General features: G+C 45.7%; 1 pseudogene across 1 annotated transcript in view; it reads left to right on the forward strand.

The window, feature by feature from the left end:
• The window catches only part of LOC311246846 (long-chain fatty acid transport protein 2-like), a 33,918-nt pseudogene extending 23,305 nt beyond the window's left edge, over positions 1-10,613 (forward strand). Inside the window, exon 5 of the transcript in view lies at positions 10,437-10,613. The product of the transcript in view is annotated as a long-chain fatty acid transport protein 2-like (transcript). The remainder of the gene's footprint in view (positions 1-10,436) is intronic.
• Positions 10,614-25,916: the final 15,303 nt, after the last annotated feature.

Raw genomic sequence — 25,916 nt, forward strand, 5'->3', positions numbered from 1 at the left:
GAAAGGAAAACAGAAGAACAAGGAGATACGTTGACATTATATCTTTATTTTCTCTCTCGCTATTTTCGAGAAAATATGGCGATATTGTCTTCGTCACTGGAGTGTCTGGAAGATGATGATCATTCTAAATCTCCACCGGTTTTTTCGTATTAGGGGCTTGCGTCGCTGATATACTCCCCACCGGCAGTCCTTCTTGCTGCGGCTGGATAGGTAATTGAACCTCCGGTTATACAGCTGGACTGTGGAAGGCACCGTCTGTTGTGAGGGACTGGTTGTTTTCGAGCCTGGGTGAGTAATGTTTTGCTTGCGAGCGCCAGTTGTCTGTTAGTGCTATGGGGGCTAGCTGACCATTTTTATGAAAGCCGGCCCCAGATTAGGGTCCTCTGTTCGGCCTCTTAGGCGACGGCGGAGGATCTTGGTCTGAAGCCCATGATGGTCAACTAGTGGGCCGCGACCAGGACCTGGTGAACCCAGGATTCTCTGGACAAGCGGATGCTTCTCTGTCCCGTGCAGGCCCCATCTTTCACTTGAGTGGAAGTACACCCTAAACGAGGAAATGTGGGCATGGATGTTCGGTATCGGAAGATCCATGTTCAAGTCGGCTGCAGCCCAGATGGGACTTGTGCCGGCTCCGCCGTATGTCTGGTAAAATCACCGTTGTAAACTGTGTTGACATTTCTTTTTCTCTTCTCTCTTAAAGGATGAGGAGGGTTTCAGACGGCGGCCTGTCTGAAGTGTGGCTTGTTATGTCGTTGTGTACAGTTCAGGTGATAGCTGCTTAGCTTGCGTGCTAGTTCTGACCTACCTGTTAGCCAGTCAGCTGTTAGCTGCGGCGCTAGCCTGTTGTGTCACTAGGCTAGGAAACGTTAGCTTGTTGCTATCAGTCGAGAGCGGCTGTTAGCTTAATGCTACACTGTTGAACGTTGCTATGACTATAACATGCCTTAAACACTCTGACTACGACGTCATCTTTGACAGAGGATGTTAGTCGAACCTACACCGGGAGCCCTGCCAGCGAGGACTGCGTCAACATGGAGAAACGAAGCGGCTGGGTGGCGCAGCAACGTTACCCTCGTCGCCAACACAGGAGATGCTGTGTTCAACTTCGGTGTCCCGTTAACCAGATTGCAGTTCTCTTGGCCTGCGCTCAGGGTAGGAGTCCCGACCGGACTTTAAACACTTCTTCTTTCCTTCCCTTCTAAATGTTTTGTAATAATGATGTTTTCCAAAACGTGTGTTGCTGCAATACATTGAGGATACGACGCGTGTTGTGTGTGAATTGTCTTGTCACTGGTATAGCTTCTCTCTCCATAGAAATTGGGTTGTTGTTTACATGTGTAAAAATTATCTGGTTAGTTGTGATGAGAACATGTGTGTTCATGTAACGTGAACTCACAACTAAGGGGGTTAATTAACCTATGAAGCTATACTTAGTGACATGTGATTGAGGAATGAATTCTTTTCTCAGCCTGTAATGACAATGAACAGTGTGTTCACATATTAACAGGGTTACCTGTTCAACTTGGTCGTATCAAGGGTAAGGAAGGAGGGGTGATCCCCCCGGTTTCCCTGGGGCTTCCCCCCCCTCCTCTCAGACATGTTGTTTACAATATATTGTGTCACTGTTTGTGGGGATACGATGTAACCATCAGCTTAATTGCTGGGGTTGTGCTTTCCGCTTGAGAAACTATTTTTTCCTAAAGAAAAGATTGTTATCATGTGTGCTTAGCAAGGCCTGTGGCCAATACATAATCGAGGACTTATGTCTTCTCTCGTTATGAAAAACGGCATTCCTCTGTAGTAGGAGTGTACTGTTACAATTAGTGTACAATTATACAATTATTCATAAATGGTAAGGCAAACATACTGTGCTTCTCAGAAACTAAGCTTGACGATTCTGTAAAAGATCCAGAGATAGAGATTGAGAACTACTCAATAATCAGGAATGATAGGAACAAACATGGAGGTGGTGTCTGTGTGTACATACACAAGGACACCAAATTCATCAACAGAAATGACCTGAATCATAAATCAATTGAAACTGTATGGGTGGAAATCCTATTCGAAAGGGCGAAATCCCTACTGGTTGGCACAGTCTACAGGCCGCCAGATCATAGTGGCTTTTATGATACACTGGATGGGTGTTTAGCTGGAGTTGAGGATGTAGACAAAATTCTTATTGGAGACTGGAACACGGATATGCAACGAAAAGATGCACCCGTCTTCAAGTCATTCAGTAGGTTTTGTGATCTGCACGGCCTCAGCCAGCTAATCACCCAACCCACACGTGTATGTGAATCAACTCAGACTACCATTGACCTCATTCTGACCTCCGACAAGTCCAAGATCACCAATAAAGGAGTTATAGCATGCGGGTTAAGTGATCATTATATGATATTCTGTACCCGCAAAAAACTAAAACTAAAGGCTGGCTGCCACAAAACAGTCACATCTAGAGACCTAAAAACCTACTCTAGCGAGGCCTTCAACCTTGAACTGGAGAGTCTGGACTGGTCAGATGAACTCAATGGTACACTGGTTGAAGAAACATGGCTTGGTTTCAAAACCAAATTCTCCACAATACTAAACGACATGGCACCGATAAGAACCACCAGGGTAAAAAATCGCGCTGAGCCGTGGATGCACTCCGAAATACTGGCCGCTATGAAAACCAGAGACAAAAAATGCTCTGAGTTTCGTAAAAGTCAGTCAAAGCTTACTAAAAGCACGAGCAGTGAACTCCAAGCCCACGTGACTGAACTCAAACTAGAAAGAAACAGACTAAGAAACGACGTAAACTCCATGATCAAAACTGCAAAAAAGAATTTCATCAATGACAAAACTGAGGAAAACAAAAACAAACCACGTGAACTTTGGAAATTACTCAATAATCAACTAGGATGCAGTAAAAAACTTAAAACCAGATTCTCAAACATAAACATAAAAACGGACAACACGCTCATCACAGACAAGCTGGATGTAGCCAATTACTTAAACATTTTCTTCACAAACATAGCCACAACACTGGTAAACAAACTACCCTCCCACTCAGGGCTTTATGGGGTAGAACACATAGTAGCTTACTACAAAAACCTAGGGGTCCGCAAGGACGACTTCAAGCTGGAAATGGTAACAACAGATGAGGTACTCAATAAACTGAGCGCCCTCCAACCTAACAAGGCCACTGGCCACGACAACATCCCTTCCAAATTCCTCAGAGACTCAGCAGCCGCCATCACCCCAATCATCACACACATAATAAACCTCTCCATAAAACAGGGACACGTCCCCAAGGACTTCAAAATTGCGAGGGTGACCCCTCTGCACAAAAAGGGCAGCAAATTAGACCCAGGCAACTACCGCCCTGTTTCTATTCTCACCTCCATCTCGAAAGTCATGGAAAAAATAGTCTACGAACAGGTCGAAAAGTACCTAGCGGAAAAAAATCTAATCTACGAATTCCAATCTGGCTTCAGAACATCCCACTCCACTGACACATGCCTTCTCTATTTGAATGACCACATCAAACAAGAGGTGGACGCAGGCAAATACTGCGGAATGGTCATGCTGGACCTACAAAAGGCCTTTGACACGGTCAATCACTCCATTCTGATTGACAAGCTAAAAGCAATTGGTTTTGATAGTCTATCAGTGAGCTGGATGCAATCCTACCTTGAGGGGAGGGAACAGATGGTGGAGGTAAACGGTACCCTATCCCCCCCCCTCACAGTGAGCTGTGGTGTTCCACAAGGAAGCATACTAGGACCGCTACTGTTCCTAATTTATGCAAATGACATGTCGTCAGCTTGTGACTGCAACTTGTTCCTGTTTGCGGACGACTCAGCCCTGCTGGTCTCTGACAAGAACAAGTTACAGGTTGAAAAAACCCTCAGCTCGGAACTAGGCAGAATCTGCATATGGCTCGCTGATAACAAACTATCATTACACATGGGCAAAACAGAGTCCATTCTCTTCGGTTCAAATAACAAACTCAGCAAGACCGACGGATTCTCAGTTACAGTGGGTGACAATATTGTCACAAGAAAAGATGAAATTACCTACCTGGGTTCCATCCTAGAGGCTAATCTCTCCTGTGACAAAATGGCATCCAATGTAATAAAAAAAGTCAACCAACGAACTCGATTCTTGTACCGGATCTCCTCTCTGGTAAACAAGAATACCCTGAAGACTCTGGCAGGAGCACTCATTCAGGGGTACTACGACTATGCTTGCACCTCATGGTACCAAAGCACCTCAAAGGCGCTAAAAACAAAATTACAAACATCTCAAAACAAACTGGTCAGACTACTGCTTGACCTTACTCCTAGAACCCACCTCACCCCTGCCCACTTTGACAACCTAGGATGGCTTAGAGTAGACGACAGAGTACAGCAACTTGCAATGGGCCTGGTCTACAAGATACACTACACGACCAAGGTACCCATGTACATGTCAAAATACTTCCCAAAGGTCAGTGAATACCACGATCACAACACCAGAGGGAGCTCCACAAATCATGTTAAACCCAGATTCGGCTCAAATAAGGGACTAAACACGTTTCGCAATTATGCCACATCAATGTGGAACGCCCTACCCAAAGCTGTAAAGGAATGTGGATCACTACCCACTTTCAAAACCTCTCTCAAGGGACACCTACGGGAGACTGCAATTCAACACTGGCCCCTGTAAATATCCTAACCCAACCCCCTCCAATGTACAGTCATTTACCTAGTATGGTTTTGTCAATAGTCCAATGTACAATTTTGTTTGTTTGTACAGTGTCCCCCCCCCCCTCAATGTACAGTTTTGCTTGTATATACAGTGTGCCCCCCCCCCCCCCCAACCACCTCCAATGTAGATTACCCAGTATGGTTGTCAATATCCCAGTGTACCCAACCCCCCCCCCACCCAACCTCCTCCAATGTACAGTTTCTACGTCAAATGTATATACTCCCTTTTCCTGACTCCTTCTGTATCACAAACAGTACTGTATTTGCAAATCTGGTATGACATAAATGTATAGATGTAGCAGTACTGACTATCTGTATGTCATGTATGTCATATATGTCCTGATGAATTGAAAATGGGGGACCCTGATGTAAACAAGACGAAAGTCTTTCTCTGGTCTGCATCCCCTTAACAATTGTGTGTATTGAGCTGTACTGTATTGTACCCATTCTGCAATCTGTTAATAAAGTTTTCAATCAATCAATCAATCTGTGCCATTTTTTGTTGTGATGAAGGGTTGTGTGTGTCTTTGTGATCTACAACTGGGTTAGGTTTGGCCCACAGAAGCACATGTGTAAGTCTGGACCGGGGCTCTTAAAGGGGCCCTCTCTGTTCTGTGTTTTTCCTTAGTAAAACTCAGGTAGCAGGTTATCACATGAGCTATGTGAGGCTGTTCGATGCTTCATGTAGCAGGCTATGACTGTGTCATGCTCTACTTGTCATTACATCGTATCATGGGTGAGGGGTCGTAAAGGGGTGAACTGGTAATCCTTTCCTCCCCTTTTCTGATTGGTCAGGGGTTAAAACCTCCTGTCCTTCAAGGTTCCTGTCACGTTGCTGTTCGGCATGTTACAGGGTAAGAGGGGGGGGGGGGGGGTTCCTGGTCCCACGCCCCTTTTTCCGGGGGATCCAGTCCCTTCAGTGGGTCTGGGTCTTCCTTCGGGCTCCGCTGCTATGGCCTTGCCACGGGGTTGGGGTTGCTCTTGACCCCGTGATTCTGGGGGCAGTAACGAGGGTTGTTCCTTCCGTTTGTTCCCTGGTGGCATGCGGGTTGTGCGTGTGCGTAGTCGTGGGGTCAAGCCACGGTCTGCTCACCCTGTGCGTTGAGTTGCTTGAGTTCCTCTTCGCACGGTCGGATCCGTCTCCCTCCCGTTATCCTCCATTAGGGAGGGTCGGGGGGCTCGGTCCTCCCCGGTCTGATGGTTGTGGGGGGCCTCAGCGGGGTACATTTGTCGAGCTTTGGCTCCCGCTCAGCTCCTGTTATGCAACTGATGCTGAGCGGAGCCATAATGAAATAGAACGTAAGGTTATGTATATAACCAAGTCCTATGAATTATGGTAACGCCCAGCATCAGGACGCCGCTGCGGCCCTTGATCTTTCATTGTGGTGAAATTTGTTGAGAAGGAGATGAGTGTGTGGCCCCACCCCTGCTTATGTAGGCAGCAGATGGGGGTGTGGTCAGACGGATGTTTGTATGTAAAGGTACATTTAGCAATTTATTCAGTGCATATCCACTGAAGCGAGATATATGCAACTGATGCTGAGCGTCACCATAATTCATAGAACTTGGTTATATACATAACCTTACGTTATAGGGCGCTACGTGTATTCTACTATAAGCGTTGGCGTTTCTTGCCTGGACACGCTACTATTTCCAAATCAAATGTATATAATAGGTATTATGTTTCATCATGAATGCATGAAAGGGGGGGGGGGGGTAGTTTTTTTTATGCTTTGATGGCCAGTAGTGGTGGTGTAGTGGTTAACACTGTCGCCTCACAGCAAGAAGGTCCAGGGTTCGATTCCCGCTTGGGGACCAGGTTTCCATGATGCCAGGTACCCAGGTGGGGTATCTCCCAGGCCTTTCTGTGTGGAGTTTGCATGTTCTCCCCGTGCTCGCAAGGGTTTCCCCTAGGGATGCTCGATATTGGCTTTTTTACCAATACCAATATACCGATATTGTCCAACTCTTCATTTCCGATACCGATATACATTTACATTTACATTTAGTCATTTAGCTGACGCTTTTATCCAAAGCGACTTACAAGTTCTGTACGACAAGCCATCAGGAAGGGCACAACTCTATCAGCTGAGCAACAATGTTCATCAAAGTGTTGAGTGCTACAGTGTAGGTTAGTTTATTAGGACAAGTGCATGACAGTACGGTTAGTTAGGGTTAGATTTTTTTTTTTTTTTTTTTTTTTTTTAATTCAGATAATGGTTGAAGAAGTGCGTCTTTAGTCGACGGCGAAAGATTGGACGTGATTCGGCTGTCCTAACTGGGGTGGGTAGTTCATTCCACCATTGTGGGGCAAGGACTGAGAATAGGCGACTTCTCTTTGATGACCCTCCCGGAGCTTGGATAGGAGTAGGTCTGAGGCGGCCAGAAGATGCAGAGCGTAGGGGTCTTGAGGGTGTGTAGTTAGAGACCATTGACCGGAGGTAGGCGGGAGCGGTTCCCTTTGCCGCACGGTATGCTAGGTCGAGGGCCTTGAAGCGGATTCGTGCAGCAATGGGGAGCCAGTGCAGGTCCCTAAGAAGTGGGGTGACATGGGCCGACTTCGGTAGGTTTGAGATCAGGCGGGCCGCTGCGTTCTGAATGAGTTGAAGAGGCTTAGTGGCAGTGGCCGGGAGGCCAGCGAGCAGTGCATTGCAGTAGTCGAGGCGGGAGATGACTGTTGATTGGACGAGGAGTTGGGTGGCTTCTTTTGTCAGGAAGGGGCGTATCCTTCTGACGTTGCTCAGGAGGAATCGGCAGGTTCTGGTCGTCGCTGCGATGTGAGCAGAGAAGTTCAACTGGTCGTCGAGGACAACACCAAGGTTCTTGGCGGTCGGGGACGCAGTCACAGCTGCATTCTCGACTGTGATTGAAAGGTCGGTTAGGGGGGAGGATTTGGCCGGCAGGTGGAGCAATTCTGTTTTGCTTAGGTTCAGTTTGAGGTGGTTGGACGTCATCCAGGCTGAGATGTCGGACAGACAGGCCGAGATCCGCACAGAGACGTGGATATCTGAGGGAGGGAAGGAGAGGAAGAGTTGAGTATCGTCGGCATAACAATGGTAGGAGAAGCCATGAGACGTGATAATGTTACCCAGTGATTTAGTGTAGAGGGAGAAGAGAAGGGGTCCTAAAACCGAGCCCTGGGGGACACCCGTCCGCAGGGGGCGGGTGGCCGACAGGGTCCCTCTCCATGACACTTGGTAGGAGCGGTCATTGAGGTATGATGACAGCCATGTCAGCGCAGAGCCAGCCACTCCCATTCCTGCGAGGGCCGCAAGGAGGATCTGGTGGTTGACTGTGTCGAAGGCTGCAGATAGATCTAGGAGAATCAGGACAGAGGAGAGGCCTTTCGCTTTTGCTAAGTGAAGTGCCTCTGTGACCGCAATGAGGGCTGTCTCTGTGGAGTGACCAGTCCTGAAGCCTGACTGATTAGGGTCTAGGAGGTCATTCTGTAAGAGATAAGTAGTAAGTTGGTTGGATACAGCACGTTCAAGTGTTTTAGAAAGGAAGGAGAGAAGAGAGACAGGACGGTAGTTGCCTATGACAGTAGGGTTCAGGGTTGGTTTTTTTATGAGCGGCGTGACTCTGGCTTGTTTTAGGGAGGTGGGGACCACCCCCGAGTTGAGTGAGGAGTTGATGGTTGCAGTTAGGAATGGGAGGATGTCTGGTGCTATGGTCTGGAGGAGTGGGGAGGGTAGCTGGTCCAGCTGGCAAGTAGTCGGACGGTTTGACATTGATATCAACCGATATCAACCGATACCGATATATGCAGGGTTTCCCCCCCCAAAAAACTGAATAATGTCAGGTAATTAACATTACATACCTCTTGTCGTGGAATTAACACAACATTATGCATACTTTTGACAATAAAAAAATCAGAATGTGTTCTTACTTGCTTGCCTGGTTAAATAAAGGTTAAATAAAAAAAGATGATTTTTTATTTATTTTTTAACCGATACCGATAATTTTCTATATCACATTTTAATATCGGTAGGCCGATAATATCGGACATCCCTAGTTTCCCCCCCGAAAAGATAAACCCAATGGAAAAACATGCACAACAACAGATCGCTAACGCTGTGGCGTCCTTGACGAAGACGGGCAGGAGCACTTGGATTGGTCCCCGGGCGCGGCCCTCACCGACGCCTGTCTGCTCCCGGCTGCCCTTGGGGGGAAGGACGACGGGATGGGTTAATTGCAGAGACGAATCGCATCGGCGATCCTACAAAGACGATGCATGCGTGTGTGTTCCGGTGTGTGTGTGTGTGTGTGCTAACCATGTGTGCTAACCGCTAAAAACATTGAGGATAATTGCATGCCAATTAAAGACCTCTGAACAGGTCCTGCATTATTATATTATTATTATTACAGACGCTGATCAGCTGGATCGATATGAAAACATTGTTGGATCAAGCTGAAATTGATGTCAGATAGTCCTTACCTTTGACCAGGGGTATTCCAAAAAGAATATTCCAATTGTCTGATCGCGATTTCCAGTATTGGTGTCCATCTGGTCCCGGACATAATTTGGCACAACTTATGGATAGAGTGTGACAGATGCGTTTCGAAGTGGTCGGAAGAAGCGATTTACTCGGCTCCGTCTAAATTTTGCGCCCGGAGGGATTTGAGCGTAACACAGAGTGAGGTTTCAAAGGGTGGGCGACACTGTCATCTAGCAGGATGCGGTCGGTATTGCACTTTGGCAATCTCAAAATCCTTTTCTATGGCAACACAGAGGTCAGTGGATGAATAATGAATAAAAATATCGAATAAAAGAAAAAAAAAACCAAAACCCGAGATATCTCGGGTCTGGCGCCCAACGCATGGCGAGTTCACCCGGGATATCTCGGGTCTGGCGCTGAATGTGTTAAGGTGTAAAAATTTAAACTTAAAATAAAACTTGTTTATTTTAACATGACACCTTTTATTTTAGACCATTTATCAACTTTGTCATTTGAGAGTGGGGTGGGGTTGATCAAAGGGGTTTCACTCAAGAGGAGAAGCAGTTGAAACAAAAACAAATTAAAATGTCAAGTTAGTTGAGCTAGCAAGCTACTGTAACAATGTACTGTAGTTAAACTACTATTTTAATTACATGTAGTGAAACTACCGTAATCCCCAATATGAATACCTTTTAAAGTGAACTGTGAGTCTGGTTGTGGCGTGGACCAGTGTCGAAATGAAATTATGATTAGACCATTTGCTAATATAACTCATTAATTGCACATGGATGTGGAAGTTGGTTACCGTTTCACAAATGTGAATGTCAATACACACAATTGTTAAGGGGATGCAGACCAGAGAAAGACTTTCGTCTTGTTTACATCAGGGTCCCCCATTTTCAATTCATCAGGTAGGCTAGCTTGCAACCGGATAGCTTTCTACTGAATGTACAGAGAGGAAATTGGTATCCATCTTCTTGTCTGACTCTGGAGAAGATGTACATGTTCTATAATGACTAACCTTATTTATTTGGTCACGGTGTGTGCAACGCCTTAAAAACTACAGGATACAGGTGACCGCAGGGAGCAGGACAACCGCAGCCTTTATTCAAAACACGAGAGCCTGACACAATCAGTGCAGCATCCCCTGCAAAACACTGACGGAACTAAAACATGTTACGTACATTATGTTACCGGTATGGTTTCAGGGTAAAACGGCCATTTAGAGATCCAACTTGATACTGGGCCTTTGTGTTCTTTTCTTCAGAATGCAGTAGAGGTGACGGGGACCTTCAAACAGATGAAGATGAAGCTGGTGGAGGAAGGGTTTGACCCAGCTTGCGTCCAGGAGCCTCTGTACATCCTTGACGACAGGGAGAAGAGCTACGCGCCAATGATGGCCCAGATCTACAGCTCCATCATATCGGGCAGCATGAAACTATAAGAAGACATTTTGTTGACATTCAACAACTATGAGTTGGCCTATCAATCTGCAGTATGTATGTACTGTAGATACATGTAGCTAATGGACATCCAGCTCAGGGATTGAATTCATGTTTTTCATGCTAATATGCCATGACTGTTTAGTAAGAGAGAAATTATGGTATGCATAGAATATACTGTTATGTTGTATTTAGAGAGTAGTTGCAATCAAAAGTTTACAGGTTTAAAAGAATGTTGTAAGGATGAATCAGTGTTACCTGTAGGCTACATTATAGGATTGATTGATACTGTTAATGTATTTATAATATACCTCATTGCAGTCCTCATGGGAAATTAGACCACTGATGTTGGATTTTGTAGTATTTGTGAATCTATCATACACTCATCTGTTTCATAGACCTCTTTGTATCTAATTTTGTACTTAAATACATTAGATAGATTAGAAGAGATAAAAACCTTTCCAGTGGGAAAGACGGGCAATATACTGTAAATAGAAGTAACTTCCATAGAAATTACATTGAAGTAAGTAGTATCTTGCTGCACCCAGAGGGCCGGTCTACAATAGTGAATGTCCCTAACTGACACACACTTACTTGAGTGTTGTGGCTGGGTCTGGCTCAACTAGTCTTGCTTGCCAGACCCTGGGGCCGGCCTAAAGGAGTGAATGGCACAAACTGACTGGCTGACTCCCAGGGCCGGGCCTAGCACATTTGGCACCCTAGCCAAGCTTCACCACTGCCCCCCCCCCCCCCCCCCCCAAATCAAAACATCTTAAAGGTGCAGTACTTTACTGTATAACTGTTATTTATTACAAACGAGAACAAGAGCTTAAGAATAAATGTAAAGTGCACACTAAAGAATTAAAACAAATAAACAACTTAGCTAACGAACAATAATAACAATAATAATAATAACGATAACAAACAATAAAATAATGTGCAAATGTGCTTTCAAAGAAAATTAAGAAATATAAAGTGCACACTAAAGAATTAAAACAAACAACTTAGCTAAAAACCTGTAAAATATGTAAATAATCAAAATATAATATGCTAAATAAATAAATACAAATTACAAATTCGCTTTGTCTCAAGAACTATTTACATTCCACTCCATATCATCACACTTCAAGTTTAGCCTACATATTAGCTCCTACTGGTTTCCATTTACAGTGCAATCCTTCTGACCTTCTTCGCCAACCGCATGGTTAATACTGATTATGTTTTCAAGAGTTTTAATTTCGAACAACTCCTCTCGGCTGAAGCTACTGTTACTGGTAGCGTTGCACTGATCCGCAGAGCAATACACAAGTTCGGATATATTTCTGTGAGCTGCTTTGTGTGTATGAATTTCAACAACTCAAGAGTTGTCATGCTTTTGATGGCAAGTCAGGTACAATTTCCAACTCCTGAGCCAGCTCCTTCCCATCCAAATCAGATTGCCCTCCATCATGGCTTAAGGTGTGTGCAAGTGCCTCCGCTTGCTTCATCAGCTCTTGGTGTGGCAGGTCTTGGAAGTTGGACAGAATTGCAGATATAGAGGGGGGTGCAAAAACTGTTCAGCTGGGCAGTTTTTGGGTACATAGAGATCCATTGCTATGCCACTCATGCGGTCAGCCAGGGCATGGCTTCCAGGGCAGACTGTCCAAGCCAGCATGTGAGCAAGACATACATGTGTTTTTCACCCAACTGAGCCGTAAGTCAAATAGGGAGAGTTGAGATCTCCGAATGTCCCGATGAGGAAGAACATACTACCTGTGTTTTTATTAAGGACAAGCCTTGTCAGCACTCAGTATTCAGGCAGTAGCCGCACCTTGGTTAGACAGGTCTGTCTTTCTAGGGATGTTATATTCGGTGTGGGAAAGGTCAAAGTCTGGTGTATTCATGGCAACAAGGTGGCCCCCCCCCCATAGCTGATGTGCCCTGGAGTGCCCATCCAGGTTGATGGTCAACAGTACTTGCTTTCTGTAGGAGTAGACCGTAGGAGTTCCTTACCAAGTGGTGTTAGGCAAACCCTTTTGGAGCTGATAGCCAATTGTAGTGTATGTCTGGTAACTCTGGTTAGTAGTAGTGAGGGTATGGTAGCAGTTACCAGGTCTAAACACAAGCATGTGTAGTCTGAGCCAGTTGGGGGATGGGATGAGTTACCTTTTGCAGATGTTGGAAGTTGGACAGAATTGCAGATATAGAGGGGGGTGCAAAAACTGTTCAGCTGGGCAGTTTTTGGCGCCCCCCTCTGGGTGGCGCTCTAGGCAACCACCTTTGTCTCCTATAGGAAGCTCCTCCCCTGCTGACTCCCCATTGTTTATCAATTCCAGCATTACATGTGAGTGGAGCGGGGCAGCCAGAACATTTTTTAATATCAGCCATGCAAATTTGCTAAAACAGCATATTCTATATAACAATGAACCACATAAACAAAATGCCAACTTTGGTTGAGGCTCAATGCATTCAACCTTAACTTACGGTATCGCAGTGTAGTGTATTTCTGACATGAACTAAAGCTACATTCACTCTGCATCGTTGGGAGACTTGTACTATCAGTCACTTACATTGGATACAGCCTATGTCGACTTTATTGCTTTGTTTCCTGCATCTTGGTTAACGTGTGTTTACTGTTTACCCGCCCTTATTGCAGCAAAGTTGAAGGCAGTAACTTTAGCTTAGCCGAGAAGTGTGGTGGACACTAGCAGCTGTAGCTGGCCTTTTCAGTCTCATCTGCTCTAAAAGCATGGCGAAATGTATTACTTTGTTTTTTTTTGCATCATTACTTAGTATAGGTTGTGTATTTGTTACTCACCTCTAGCTTTTAGCTTTTAGCTAAGCTTAACGTTGGCGCTGGTTGATGCTAGCTGCCGACATCATGGGTCCAGGAGAAGCAAACTGCAGATGAAGTGAGCTTGATGAGTCGAGTAGCCAAGGAACTGTTGGAGCTGTTTAAGTGTAGTTGGTTTGGGCCAAGCTGCCAATGCTTGTATCTTCTCAGGGTCTGTCCTCACCTGCCCTCCTTCAACGATATACCCCAGGAAAGCCACTGTACTGACATGAAATTCACATTTCTCCACCTTGACAAACGTGCTCATCCATGTTGCAGGGGGGAATCGAAATGCCATTCAAATACACAAAAACTGACCGGTTGAGGACATCTAAAAGAACATCTTTCACCAGCGCCTGGAAGACAGCAGGTGTGTTGGTTAACCCAAGGGACATGGCCAGATATTCAAAGTGACCAAGTGGTGGTGTGTTAAAGACAGACTTCCATTCACACCCCTCCCTGATTCTAACCAGGTGGTAAGGTCTAGTTTAGAGAAGACAGTGGTGGGCATAGAGCCATGAATTAGAGGCAAGGTCCCTCTCTACGTCAAATGGTAAGAATTCAGAAATAGAGATCCATTGCTATGCCACTCATGCGGTCAGCCAGGGCATGGCTTCCAGGGCAGACTGTCCAAGCCAGCATGTGAGCAAGACATACATGTGTTTTTCACCCAACTGAGCCGTAAGTCAAATAGGGAGAGTTGAGATCTCCGAATGTCCCGATGAGGAAGAACATACTACCTGTGTTTTTATTAAGGACAAGCCTTGTCAGCACTCAGTATTCAGGCAGTAGCCGCACCTTGGTTAGACAGGTCTGTCTTTCTAGGGATGTTATATTCGGTGTGGGAAAGGTCAAAGTCTGGTGTATTCATGGCAACAAGGTGGCCCCCCCCCCATAGCTGATGTGCCCTGGAGTGCCCATCCAGGTTGATGGTCAACAGTACTTGCTTTCTGTAGGAGTAGACCGTAGGAGTTCCTTACCAAGTGGTGTTAGGCAAACCCTTTTGGAGCTGATAGCCAATTGTAGTGTATGTCTGGTAACTCTGGTTAGTAGTAGTGAGGGTATGGTAGCAGTTACCAGGTCTAAACACAAGCATGTGTAGTCTGAGCCAGTTGGGGGATGGGATGAGTTACCTTTTGCAGATGTTGAGTCGCCCAGTAGTGGGGAAACCAGACAGCTTCGGATGAAGAAGAGCAGAAGACAGAGGAGGCAAGATAAGAGTATGGGGAACTGAGATAGCTGAGCCGGTGCCTGAACCTGTAGACTGAGTTAATGGTCATTCCTGCTGATGTGGCTCGGTTGCAGAGAGCGGACCCTTTTCTAGAACCCCTGTTTGCCAAGTGTGTCCCTGAATCAACCCAAGTGACAGAAGAGGGCAGGGAGATGTTTATCCTGAAAGGAGAGCAGGTGTATCGCTGCAGCAAGATTGGTAAATCTAGGTTGGTTTCCTATTGAGGAGCAAGTGACTGTGGATTCACTCCGTGCATCACAGTCACGAAAGGGGCTACGGGTTACCATGTCAACACGTGAGAGTCACCGGTTGGTTATTATTGTTTCGGTCCTCCAAAAGCCAATGTCAAAGTTAAGTATGACTCCTGTTTATTAAAATAAGCTTTATAGGTCGTGGCTCATGGTATTTCCGCAAAGAAGTTATCCAAAGACGTTTGTTTTGTTTTTCCAAAGCACGACGGCATCCCAAACGCGGAAGTGAAAGAGAAATTCCATTGGTTCTCCCAGTCCACGTGACCATTTCTAGCATTTCAATTGGCTATAGTGACAGCCATAGATATGATGAATAGATATATATACAGCTTCACAAAGACACAAATGTCCAATATAACGGAATTCGTAATGTATTTTATATATAAATAAAAAAAAACATAACTGGGAGGGGGGGCTTAGAGGGGGCTAAGCCTTTTTCAGAGGGGGCTTAAGCCCCTGCTAGCCCCTCCCTCCCGCCGCCACTGACTGTAGGTCATGTCCACTGTGCCAATTGACTCCTCCAGGCAGGAAGGGAGATAGGGCTCCACTTGTCGTACAGAACTTGGAAGTCGATTTGGATAAAAGCGTCAGCTAAATGACTAAATGTAAATGTCAATCAATGCTGCTTACTGAAAACCTCCCCTAGAATCATGATAAAGAGGGAATGGCTGACAGGTCAGGGGTTCTGGGATTGCTGGGGGCACAGTGACCTCTGCTGGGGAACGAGTAGACTGCAGACAGGTGGAATGACAGAAATAACTTAAATTCACAACTTTGCTGGAGGACCAATTGATATGGGGATTATGTAACAAGGCTGTCCACATGAGCATGGGGAGAGGAAATTAGACAATTAAGGAAAATCACAACTTTTTGACAAGGAGTTGACAATTAAGGGCTTTGGCATGCAGGGGTGAGGCGAGTGGCTCGACTGTAATGCCGGACTGGGAGGTGAGGTCCACATCCAGAAAATTGGCCTCTGCTCCGAAGTCTATTGAGGCGAGCAGCAGCAAGAACTCTTGATGCCAGAGCAATGTAGCTTCGATCTGCATTTTGGACTGGGGGACAAGAGAGGAGGAAGCTTGACTCGCCAGGACCACACTACTGCTACTGAAGAGCCTTCTCTTTTGACCGAAGGTAACGGGTGGCAAGGAAGTGACCGTCTTGGCAGTAGATGCACGCTCCTGCTTTCATTCTGTGGAGGCGTTAAGCTGGCGAGAGATGGGCCTGACCCAGCTGCATGGGTTCCTCACCCTGGGACACAGGAGAAGGAGCCTCCAGCATCATCAAGGACTCACACCACCCCTCCCACCGCCTACTCTCCCTCCTCACACCACCCCTCCCACAGCCTGCTCTCCCTCCTCACACCACCCCTCTCACAGCCTGCTCTCCCTCCTCACACCACCCCTCCCACAGCCTGCTCTCCCTCCTCACACCACCCCTCCCACAGCCTGCTCTCCCTCCTCACACCACCCCTCCCACAGCCTGCTCTCCCTCCTCACACCACCCCTCCCACAGCCTGCTCTCCCTCCTCATACCACCCCTCTCACAGCCTGCTCTCCCTCCTCATACCACCCCTCCCACAGCCTGCTCTCCCTCCTCACACCACCCCTCCCACAGCCTGCTCTCCCTCCTCACACCACCCCTCCCACAGCCTGCTCTCCCTCCTCATACCACCCCTCTCACAGCCTACTCTCCCTCCTCACACCACCCCTCCCACAGCCTGCTCTCCCTCCTCACACCACCCCTCCCACAGCCTGCTCTCCCTCCTCACACCACCCCTCCCACAGCCTGCTCTCCCTCCTCACACCACCCCTCCCACAGCCTGCTCTCCCTCCTCACACCACCCCTCCCACAGCCTGCTCTCCCTCCTCACACCACCCCTCTCACAGCCTGCTCTCCCTCCTCACACCACCCCTCCCACAGCCTGCTCTCCCTCCTCACACCACCCCTCCCACAGCCTGCTCTCCCTCCTCACACCACCCCTCCCACAGCCTACTCTCCCTCCTCACACCACCCCTCCCACAGCCTGCTCTCCCTCCTCACACCACCCCTCCCACAGCCTGCTCTCCCTCCTCACACCACCCCTCCCACAGCCTGCTCTCCCTCCTCACACCACCCCTCCCACAGCCTGCTCTCCCTCCTCACACCACCCCTCCCACAGCCTGCTCTCCCTCCTCACACCACCCCTCTCACAGCCTGCTCTCCCTCCTCACACCACCCCTCCCACAGCCTGCTCTCCCTCCTCACACCACCCCTCCCACAGCCTGCTCTCCCTCCTCACACCACCCCTCCCACAGCCTGCTCTCCCTCCTGCCCTCTGGGAGGAGGTACAGCAGCCTCTGTGCCAAATCCAGCAGGATGCTACACAGCTTCTACACACAGGCAGTCAGGATTATGAACAGACTATGACCCCCCCCCCCAACATAATCCCAACACTGAACTGAAAAATTTCACAAAAAGCACTTTAATGAACTGTGCTGCTACTAGCTGATTTGGTTTAATCATTGATGGAGTGTCTTATATGTTCACTTATATGTCTGGTGAGTTATATGCTTTTATTTAATCATTGATGTCTTACCGCTTCTTAACACTATCAGTGCCGACCTTGTTTACCTTTTTACTCGGTTGAATGCCATCATCCACTTCAATGTTAGCGTTAAAAACGCATAACCTATGTTTTAAATTATGGCTATGTGTCTAATCTGCCCTTCGCTTATCAATGACTTGTTTGCAGTCAACATTGTCGAAACAGATTGTTTTTTTTAATCGGTTCATATCCTTTTTATAGCATTTCGAAAAGCTATCGTTCTCTCGAAAATTTCCGGGAAAATAGAAAGATTCCCCCATAAACGGCATTTATTGGAATATTCTCGAATACACTAGACACGTTGCCATTCCAAATATCGATCGCGCTTATTGATTGATTATTGGCTGCTGTAAATATATATTCCAGGCTGCATTCCAACTCGCAATCAGATCCCTCATCATCAGACGGCTCGCCAGCACAATGGAGCCAGTTGGCTCCACCTCTACAGATCTACAGATCCCAGGTCAGTCTAATCGACTGACCTGCAGTTACACAGGGATAGACGATAGGGGGCGGTTTTTTCCCATCGGAGCTCCTGGAGGGGCTGCTGTACCAACGGGAGACTCGGTTGATGAAATATGAATTCAGATCGCTAATAAAAAAATCAAACGACAATTCTCGTCGTCGGCACTCAACGGGGGGCATGATCAAACGAGAATAGTCGTCGGCGGCATTCAAAGTGTAGTTAATGGACTTTTAGATATTTTAGATAGACTATTTCATTTTTGTTTCTTAACCTTTCTTGTTGCACTGCTCTGGGCTGGGAGTATTCTGTTGTTTTATGAATGAAAGCACAAAGAAATAAGAGAATAAGCGAAATCTTGAATCTTGAGTCGTGGGGCTGAAGGGGTGAGATGTGTTGAGATCAGATCCCCAATACTGATTGATTGATTGAAAATTTTATTAACAGATTGCAGAATGGGTACAATACAGTACAGCTCAATACACACAATTGTTAAGGGGATGCAGACCAGAGAAAGACTTTCGTCTTGTTTACATCAGGGTCCCCCATTTTCAATTCATCATAACATATGACATACAGATAGACAGTACTGCTACATCTATAAATTTATGACATACCAGATTTACAAATACAGTACTGTTTGTGATACAAAAAGAGTCTAAAAAAGAGAGTATATACATTTGGCGAAGGAACTGTACATTGGAGGAGGTTGGGTAGGTGGGGTGGAGGGGGGGGGGAACTGTACATTGGAGGTGGGTGGGGTGGGGGGATTGGTGAGTCTACTGCAGGGGTGGCCAACCAGTCAGAGACTAAGAGCCACAAAAATGACTGTGGTACCACAAAGAGCCACACCATATACCAGCGTTTCTCAACCTTTTTTTTCAGTCACGGCACCCTTCATGTGTTTATAGGTCTCACCCTCTGGCCTCTGAAGTTGCTAATGTCTTTTTTATTTGGGCCTCACAGGGTTAAAAGTACCCTGTGAGACCCACGGTTGCAAAATTACAAAATCACTTTTAGCCATTTAAAAAAATAATGTTTATTTAAAAAATGTTAAAGGGGAACTATTTTACAATTTCTTTCACTATTTGGGCACTTTTACACAATTCCTGTGAGTCTATGGAACACCTAGGTTTTTTTAAAAAAAAAATGCATTGTTTTGTATTTCTAATCAAGTACTAAAAACGCATTTTTCTACCTCAAGATCTTAAGCCGTTTTTGAGGCTGGGCGCCAACCACTGTGTGGCCTGGTGCCAACTGCCACATCAACTGCCACATTATTATGCAGCTGAGAAATCTCTGACATCACAGATATGCACATTTTCAGATGACTCAGTTCAGTGAGGGTGAATATTGTGAGAGGAGAATTGGAAGAATGCGCCAATATGAGAATTAGAGACATATATCCTATTAATATAAGTCCACATAGCTAAGAAACAATGGTAAACACTGAAAAAGGCCATTTATAAGATAGTTCCCCTTTAAGCACATGTATAGTCAATTGGTCCTGTTGTTCAGCCTCACAATGCTATTTTATAGTAAATGTGTTTATATGTCCCACCCTCTGGCCTCTGAAGTTGCTAATTTCTTTTTAATTTGGGCCTCACAGGGTTAACCTCTTAAGCCCGAGATATACAGTAAAAGTTTATATTTTCAGCATTATGTTTGTTTACCAATTATTTTAACTGTTATTAGTGAAATATAAGATTATAGAAATCTCAGGGCATTGAGTCAGAAACCGACGCATATTGACAGGAGGAAGTGGCACAGCCAAAAGTGAGTGTAGTCTTTTGAAGGAAGAGACTCAGGGCTTTCAAATTTCGAAAAACTACCCTACCCAGCTCACACCAGCCCCTGTCAATCATCTGACTTCTGGATTTACTTTTTAATTTCTCTTATTTTTTCGGATTATCTCCCACAAACCTGAATGTTATTGCCATAAAACAGAACACAGTTAGTTTCTCTACCTTTCTGTGAACGTCTTGCAAAAAACTGTGTTGCAATATGATGAAAAATGGTGGAGAAATTTACATTATAAAAAAGATGGCAGAATTCAGTACTGTATCTACAAAACCTTCTGTTTAATCATCTTCCCTTTATTCATTTGCTTAGATTTTTCAGGTCTGGTGAATTTTAGCATGGTGTTATTCACAGTCAAAGATAATTTTTTTTTTAAATAGAATTGATATTCTCCTTTGGTTCATTACAATTTTCTCAAGCCTAGTAACAGACACACTATTTCTGACACTGATCCATATATGTCCCTAGATTCAGATACCAAGAACATGCAAATGGACATTTAAAAAAAAAAATTAAATTATTATTCTACGTCCTTATGGAATGAGTGACATAAAAAAATTAAATTATTATTCTACGTCCTTATGGAATGAGTGACATAAAAAAAAAAAAAAAAAAAAAATGATGGGTGGAAGAGCCGCACATTGACGGGCAAAGAGCCGCATGCGGCTCGCGAGCCGCGGGTTGGCCACCCCTGGTCTACTGCCTCTCCAGGAGCATGGTAGAGTGAGTGGCTTGTCAGCCCAATTGGACTCACAGTGAGAGCTGCCTGTATGTATATGTCCCTCGTTAACCTTCTCTCTCTGCTTCTTCATCTCCATGAACAGGTTATCCACCACCCTTTTGAACTATAATATTCCTACTTGCACCACACCACACTTTTCACTCATCCACACATTGCATGCATCACTGATTCTTTTTTTTTTTATCAATTTTTTTTTATTATTAATTACATGAAACAGGACAACACAATAACCACAGTAACAAAAAACATAACTTCACAGGAGAATAACAACAATAATACAGAATAATAAATTATAAGACAAAAAGAAAAAGAAACAGCGTCCAACCTATCAAATATAGGTGGCTACTTCAATAACAAAAAGGGGTCTTCAAGACATGGCAACCTTTCCCCACCTTTACAAAGTGGAGTGACTTAAAAGATTGTTTATGAGAGTGTTGTCGCAGATTTACTGTAGATAGCCTAGGTCCCTTACACATGTTCAAGACTGCCAAACTCGCAGACGGTAAAGTGTAAGAAGAAAGAAATTCCTCTTCCAAGTTGGTTGACAGGTCAATCAGTCTGCCAATATTAGTCCCTTGGGGAGATGGCATGTGAATTGACATATAGCGCAGAATAGCTAAATACCAACCCCCCCTAAAATCCCCCCAGCCAAAGTTAAGAAGGACAAGACAAAAACCAAGACAGACAAGACATTTCCTCCTCCCCCTCCCCAGAGACCGCCGGACCCCCCCGATCAAGCGCCCCAACCCCGCTCAGCCGCACACGGCGGTCTTTACCTTCTCAGCTGCTGCGAACCACAGGTCAATGCCAGCCTGCCCTACCCCAATCACCCGAGCCGTGGATATCTCAAGATAAATCACATCCAATAGAGTTAGGGACCAGTTGATCATTGTCAGCTTCTCTGGCTCCTTCCATCTCATTGCTATAAGCTTCTTCGCTGCTGTGACGCCCGCTAGGACAACCCTTTTCAGTTGTACGGACGCGGGTAGTGTCGTTATATCGTTCAGGAGTAGCGTAACAGCTGTGAATGGGATAGTTAAGCCACACAGATCTGAAAGTTTGTCCGTTATTGACCTCCAGAAACGGGCCACTGGTGGGCAATCCCAATACATATGCATATAAGTGCCAGTGGCCTTTTGAGAGCACAAAGTGCACCGAAAGTCGGTTATCAGTCCCATAGCAAATAGCTTCCTAGGTGTAAGATAGGTCCTATGAATATAATTAAAATTAATTTGCTGGTGATTGGGGTTGCGGGAAGATAATGCCACATTTGCCCAAACATCATCCCAGTCAAACTCGGGGTCCAACTCCGGGATATCCACACGCCAGATTGTATCCAATGATAAATTTTTATACGTGGATTGAATTAAGAGCGTATAAAAGTCTGAGACAAACCCTCTGGATGTCGTTCTGTCCACTATGAGCCTGAGGAAGGGGTGTGGTTGCAAAGCTTGAGCCCACGGTACGCCATGCGCCCTCAGTGCTGACCTTAGTTGAAGGTAAAGAAAGAAGGACTCGCCGGGAAGATCATAAAATTCTCTTAAGTCCTGAAACGCACGGAGGCCGTTCTTATCATAAATATCCTCCAGAGTATGCACTCCCCTCCTTTGCCATTGAGGAATATTAACCGGCTTGTGTCCAACAAGTAATTGCTGGTTATTAAAAATTGGAGAGTCCAGGTGCCAAGGGCATTTAACCCCACACGACCTCTGTACATTACGCCACGTTTGGATCACGTGAGTAATGATCGGTCCATACCTCAGCCGGCATTTCGCAATAGAGACAGTGGAGTACACTACATCCTGCAATCTTAGCGGAGACACCGCCGCCGCTTCTAAGGAGCGCCACGATACAGCCTCTACAGGGTCTAGCCAGCACATCAGAGGTCTCAGTGAAAAGGACCAGAAATAAAGTTTAAAATCAGGGATTGCGAGGCCCCCATCTTGTTTCCTACGTTGAGTAGTAGCCCTTTTGATTCTCGGGCGTTTGTTATTCCAGACAAACTTAGATACCATCGATTGTACCTTGCGCCAGTGGTCTATTGGAGGGGGCAGGGGGAGCATTGAGCTAATAAAATTTATCCTAGGCAGGATGTTCATTTTGATTATGGAAGCCCGGGCTTGTAAGGAGTTAGGAAGGGACGACCACCTGTCTAGATCCTGGCGTATTTTATCATAAGTACCCGTGAAGTTGTACTTAGTAGTTTGGTTCAGCGTGGGGAATATCTCTATGCCCAGGTATTTAAAATGTTCTACTATGGGGATATCAGCTGGTAGTCGTACCGCCTTGGCCAGTTCATTAAGAGGTAGGCAGGCTGATTTGTTCCAGTTAATCTTAAAACCTGACAATTTACCAAAGTCGTCGATTATCCTCAATAATTTTGTGGCCGACCGGGAGGGGTCGTCCATGAAAATCAGCAGGTCATCCGCATAGAGAGCAATTTTGTGTGGAGTATTGTTGACCATTATGGGGACGATGTCCTCCGATTGCCTAATAAATTGGGCCAAAGGTTCGAGGGAAAGCGCGAACAGTCCCGGGCTCAGAGGGCAACCCTGTCTAGAAGATCTGGAGACTGGAAAGAGTGTGGAACAGTTTTTGCCTGTCAGTATCATCGCAGACGGCGAGGCATACAGGACTTTAATCATATGAATAAAACTCTTTCCAAGACCCATGACCTCAAGTACCTTCCACAGGTATGACCACTCAAGTCTGTCAAACGCCTTCATGGCATCCAAAGACAGAACTGTGGATGGAGTTGTATTGTCTTTACTGTTATCGATTACATGCAACAGCCTCCTAAGATTATCTGCAGCCAGACGCCCCGGGATAAAACCAGTTTGATCGCAGTGTACCAATACAGACATAAATCTCTGCAGGCGACGGGCCAGCACCTTGGCAAACACCTTTAAATCGGCCCCGAGAAGACTCAAGGGTCTATAGCTACCACAATCATTGGGATCTTTGTCCTTTTTGAGAAGTAAAGAAATCAACGCCATATTGACATCTCTTGAGAACTCCCCTTGTTCGATAGCGTAATTGATCATATCGAGCATCAATGGACCCAGTTGGTCCCAGAAAGCTAAATACACTTCGGGTGGAATACCATCCCAGCCTGGCGCCTTACCCCTCTGCATTTCAACAATAGTCTCCCTCAATTCTACGAGAGTAATCGGTCTCCCCAGTTCCTTGGCCTCTTCCTCAGAAATGTGGGGTATCTCAAGCCCGCCAATGAACGATTCAAATCTAGAGTCATCCAGATTACCCTCTGAGCTATATAACTGTGAGTAAAACTCTTTAAAAGTGTCATTGATCTTTTTCGAATCAGTAGTGACTGCACCCTGGCTCGTCCTAATCGAGGGGATATCTGAGAAATGATCATTTGAGCGTATTTTCATTGCCAATAGATGGCTAGGTCTGGAGCCGTGAAAATAGTAATTTTGTCTTGTCCTATGTATTAAGAACTCAGACTGTTGTTTAAGTATGGAGTTTATTTCTTTTTTGACTATCTTACGTTGTGTGTTTAATCGTTCATTATAGTCAGTTTGCAAGGATGCGTATAGGTCCGCATATAATGATTCCAGTCCTTCTAGCTTTTTTGACCGGGATTTTCGCAAATTGGAGGCAAATAGTGTGACATGACCCCTGATGAATCCTTTCAATGCGTTCCACAGGACCCTAGGGTCTTCTACCGTGCCAACGTTGATCTGCAAAAATTCAGCTAGTTTACTCCTGAACTCAGAACAGAAGTCATCGTTCTTTAGCAAGGTCGAATTAAAACGCCATCTGGGGGCTCTTGCGGAGAGCCTGCCAAAGGTTGCCGTAAGGAAAATCCCCTTGTGGTCTGAGAGAGCCAAGGGAACCAATGAGACATCGAAACTATCAAACATATTAGGGGACGCGAATGCATAGTCAATTCGAGAGAAGCTTTTGTGTCTGGCTGACAGGTGAGAGTAATCTCTGAGGGTGGGGTTGCATAAGCGCCAGAGGTCTGTGAGCCCCGTGTCTTTGGCCCACATCCTGAGGGCCTCAGAGGCCCGTTTCTGGTCGCTCGTTTCAGAGGTCCCGGACCTATCCATCTCCGCATCCCAGCACGCATTAAAATCGCCACCCACAATGAGAGCGTATCCATTAAGTTCCAACATATTCTTCGTGATTGTATTATAGAACGCTGAATCAAATGTGTTAGGAGCATACAATGCTATTATAGCCATCTTCCTATGCAAGAATTCAACTTTTGCTATAGTAATCCTTCCCTCCGTGTCCGACCATACATCCAAGATTTTGATATCAAGGTTACGTCTTGTAACTATGACTACTCCTTTCGTCTTATCATCGGCTGAGGATGAGGAGATAACGTGATATTGCCGATTTGCCAGTCTTGACACGTCACCTACCATTAAATGCGTCTCACTAAGGAGAGCAAGGTCAATATTTCTCCTCTTCAATAGCCAAAGGACACTGGCACGCTTGTGTGGGGCGTTAAGCCCTCCTGCGTTCCAAATTAAAATATTCAATTTAGCCATGGTCGAGCTTGTATAAGTGCGTAGAGAACATACCCGTGCAGCCAGGCTGAGTACAGAGGTGCCGATCCCGGCGGGCCCGGACGGTCAATCCCAGGAGTTCAGAGGAGGAACACTTACACATATATAAGACAACAGTACATAGAACACATAAAAATACCACCCCAGCTACAGCCCCCCCTCCTTCTACTCTAAACCCTAACCCACCCGTCCTACTATAAGTTCCTCTATACCCACTCTCCAATCCCCACCCTATGCCCCATCCACTGAGGATGGTCATCTTCCTATCACTTCCCACTAGAGACATGGATCAATAAGACGCTTCCCACTCCCACCCCCCTCTAGATAAACCCCTAAGTAAACCCCCACTAGTCCAATAAACACAAATATTATAAAATAAAATTCAATAAAGATATCGGTCGAAACCACCTGAGCCCTGGCCCCAACATGAGACAACCATAATGGTAAAAATAGCCATTATTAAATAATAACTCTGCATCAACCTGCAGCCCTCTATTTCCGAATCTGCGCTTCAACATCACATTGTTATAGCCCAAAAAGGTATAGGAAAATTCAATACAAAATTAAATTAAAGCATCCCAGACGATAGTCTAAGGCAGGTTCGGGTCACAGGTTAATTGTGCAAAATTGTGTGAACAGTGTCAATTAAACAATGACCAAAAAAGGGAGGAAGGGAAAAAAAAAGGTTATGGTCAAAGTGCACCCCTTTAGCCGTCCCTCTGATCAGGCACAACGGCTGAATGACCTAACCTATGTAAGAATAGAATTAAACACAATCATTCATTAATCAATCCGGGGATGGTAATAGGCAACACCTGACACCACCTGTCATCATACATTGTTTCAATAAAGATATCGGTCGGAGCAGTTAGTCCAAG

The sequence above is a fragment of the Notolepis coatsorum genome, assembly GCF_963971535.1.
Source record: "Notolepis coatsorum genome assembly, chromosome: 20".
Taxonomy (NCBI): domain Eukaryota; kingdom Metazoa; phylum Chordata; class Actinopteri; order Aulopiformes; family Paralepididae; genus Notolepis; species Notolepis coatsorum.